The 3,540-nt window shown below is 45.6% G+C and overlaps 1 pseudogene; it reads left to right on the forward strand.

Moving 5' to 3' along the window:
- Nucleotides 1–688: 688 nt before the first annotated feature.
- Nucleotides 689–2,349, forward strand: LOC127030811 (olfactory receptor 4Q3-like; annotated as a pseudogene).
- Nucleotides 2,350–3,540: the final 1,191 nt, after the last annotated feature.

The following is a 3,540-nucleotide window of genomic DNA, read 5'->3' on the forward strand; positions in this document are numbered from 1 at the left end:
CAAGTTCCCCTTCCAAGTGAGGGGCAGATGGGGTTTGAACAGGGCTCTGATTTGTCTTAAGTATGGACCGTAGCCACTGGGCTATTGGGGGAGGTCTGCTTAGTCTCTCCTGTTGAAGTTGTTCCACTCTGGCTAAACAATTACAGAGTTACTTGGCCAAAGAGCAAGCTTGGAACTGACTCTATATTCTAGTGGTTAGAGCACTCAGGCTGCCTTGGAGAAACCCAGGAGGCAGCCCCCCTGCCCCAATGACCTTTTAACAGTGGCGAGGCTCCAGACTGGAAGACAGGTAACATTGTGACAATATTTAAAAAGAGTAAATGGGACAGCCAGGGGAAACCTAGGCCTATCAATCTGGACATAAACCCCAGGCAAAATAGTGGACCAGCTGATATGGGCCTTGATTAATAAAGAATTAAAGGAGGGTAATATAATTAAAGCCAATCAACATTGGCTTATAGAAAGTAGGTCTTGTCAAGCTAACTTAATATATTTTTGATGGTCAGTCTTGGCCCTACACTTTTAACATTTTCATCAATGATCTGGAAGAGAACATAAAATCATAATTGATAAAGATTGGGGGAGTGATAAATACTGAAGGGGACAGGTCATAAATTCAGAGTGATCTGGATCGTTTAGTAAACTGGGCACAAACAAACACAATGTGTTTTAATTCAGCTAAATGTAAATGTATACATCTAGGAACAAAGAAGGTAAGCCATATTTACAGGGTAGGGGACTCCATCCTGGGAAGCAGTGACTCTCAAAAATATTTGGGAGCCATGGTAGATAATCAGCCGAATATGGGCTTCCAGTGAGATACTGTGGCCAAAAGGACTAACCAGGTGACTCTCAAGTAGGAATAGAGTGGTTATTTTACTTCTGTATTTGGTAGGGATGGAATATTGTGTCCAGCTCTGGTGCCCACAATTCAAGGAGCATGTTGTCAAGTTAGAGAAGGGTGAGAGAAGAGCCACAAGAATGATTAAAGGATTGGAAAACCTGTCTTAGACTGAGAGACTCAAGGAGCTCAGTCTATTTAGCTTAACAAAGAGAAAGTTATGAGGTGACTTGATCATAGTCTATAGGAACTGACCTGGGGAACAAATATTTGAGCATTTCAATCCATCAGAGAAAAGTGTAACATGACCCAATGGCTGGAAGTTGACGCTAGACACATTTAAAGTGGAAATAAAGTGCAAAATTTTAAAAGCGAGAGCAGTTAACCATTGAACCAAGGGCTGTGGTGGAATCGAACCATTTTTTAAATAAAGATCGGGGGGGGTCAGGACTCCTGGGTTCTATCACAGTTCTGGGTGGGGTTTGGTGGGTTAGAGCAGGGGCAAGAATGAAAGCCAGAGCTCCTGGATTCCCTCCAATGTGCCGCCTCCCAATCTCATTATTTCCTCTTTTCCAGCATTGAGCTGATGATGGTTCAGTGGTCTCACAGTTCACCCTCCAGGGCCTGTCCCACTCCCGCCCTCTCCAGCTTCTCCTCTTTGGCCTGGTCTCAGCCTGCTACACTGTCAGCCTGCTGGGCAACCTCCTTATTGTGGTGACCGTGCGGGTGGACCCCGACCTCCTCCAGTCCCCCATGTACTTCTTCCTGGCCAACCTCTCACTCATCGACATGGCCCTCGGCTCAGTGGCTGCTCCCAAGATGCTCAGCAACTTGCTGAGCCAGGACAGCACCATCTCCTATGGGGGCTGCATGGCCCAGCTTTTCTTCCTTCACTTCCTGGGCAGCTCTGAGATGTTCCTCCTCACACTCATGGCCTACGACCGCTACGTGGCAATCTGCCACCCCCTGAGCTACGCTGAGACCATGCACCACCACCACTGCCTGGGCCTCTTGGCAACCTGCTGGGCTAGAGGCTTGCTCCACTATTCCACCCAGCTGGTGTTGGTGGTGTGGCTGCCATTTTGTGGGCCCAGCAAGCTGGACAATTTCTACTGCGATATACCCCAGGTGGTCAAGTTAGCCTGCAGCGACACCTACGTGATGGAGATACTCATGGTGTCCAACAGTGGCCTGATCTCGCTGGTCTGCTTCCTGGTCTTGCTTGGATCATCTTAGTGACTCTCAGAGGACGCTTTGGTGATGGGGGTGGCAGAAAGGCTTTGTCCACCTGTAGTGCCCACCTGATGGTGGTGAGCCTCATCTTTGAGCCCTGCATCTTCATCTACCTCCGACCTTTCTCCAGCTCGCAGATGGACAAGATGGCCTCCATCTTCTACACCATCATCACGCCAGTGCTGAACCCCATTATCTACACCCTGAGGAACCGAAAGGTCAAGGAAGCCATGAAGCGACTGAGGACTAGGCTTTGGTTCCCTTGTTGGACATAGAAGTCAAATGGGAGCAGAGAGAAAGAGTGATTTATTTATCCATTTATTTATTTATTTTACAAGGATTAGTGTAAAATTCTGCACATGGCATAGGGACCCATGTGAAAAAAATCATGTGGTTTTATGAATGTGTTTGGTTTCTTCTTAGGCAGGTGTCAGGGGGAACAGTGACATATTTTTAATGAGGATTTCTGACAAATTTGTCATGTGACACTGGGATACTTGCACATTTTGGTTTGAGCATTGGCCTGCTAAATCTGGGGTTGTAAGTTCAACTCTTGAGGGGGCCACTTAGGGATCTGGGACAAAAATCAGTACTTGGTCATGCTAGTGAAGGCAGGGAGCTGGACTCAATGACCCTCCAGGGTCCCTTCCAGTCCTATGAGATAGATATAGCTCCATATATATATATATATTTTTCACCCTTTGTGTTTCAGTGTCTTCTCAGTGAGTCTCAAAGGTGAGTGGGTGGAAGATTATATCTTTTTCAGCAGGATTTGTGAAAAAAATTTCATGTGATATCTGGAGCAATGGAAAAAATGTATCTGCCTTTTGGACTCTCTCGGTGTTTTTGGTTGTCGTGCTAAGGTGGTGGTGGAAGGAAATGGTGGGAATGATTTTCACGAGGGGTGGTGCAAAATGGTCACATGTAATAATGGGATCAGTGAGGAATTTTTCATGTGGGTTCAGTGCCTTACTTGGTTTTGGTTTGTTTTTAGGAAGGAGTTGGAGGGTCACACAGTAATGGTGAGAAAGATTTGCACAAAGTTAGAAACATGGAGTCATACGTGATCCCTTAATGCTTCGAGTTTATTTCATATAGTAGGTTTGGGCAGTTGCGTTTAAGTTGTTGGCGATGGACAGGGGAATTTGTGAAAAGATTTTCACAATGATCCATGCATATCCATTCATGCAGCATTTCAGCTCCATGTGTTGGTTTCCACAACTTTGCAGGTTCCCTTCAGCTGGGACCCAGTTGCAGTGCATTGTTGGAAAATGGTGGGAAAGATTTCCCTGAAGTTATGTGTGAAATTTCTCACATGGATTCAAGATTCCAGGACTCTCAAAGGAAAAGAAAGCTTTTGGGAAGAACTGGGGAACATATTCTTCAGGAAGATAAATACAACATTTTTCATATGGCTTCAGAAGTTATTATTTTGGCTTCTCCTTATGAAGGATGTGGATGTTAGG

The sequence above is a fragment of the Gopherus flavomarginatus genome, chromosome 11, assembly GCF_025201925.1.
Source record: "Gopherus flavomarginatus isolate rGopFla2 chromosome 11, rGopFla2.mat.asm, whole genome shotgun sequence".
Taxonomy (NCBI): domain Eukaryota; kingdom Metazoa; phylum Chordata; order Testudines; family Testudinidae; genus Gopherus; species Gopherus flavomarginatus.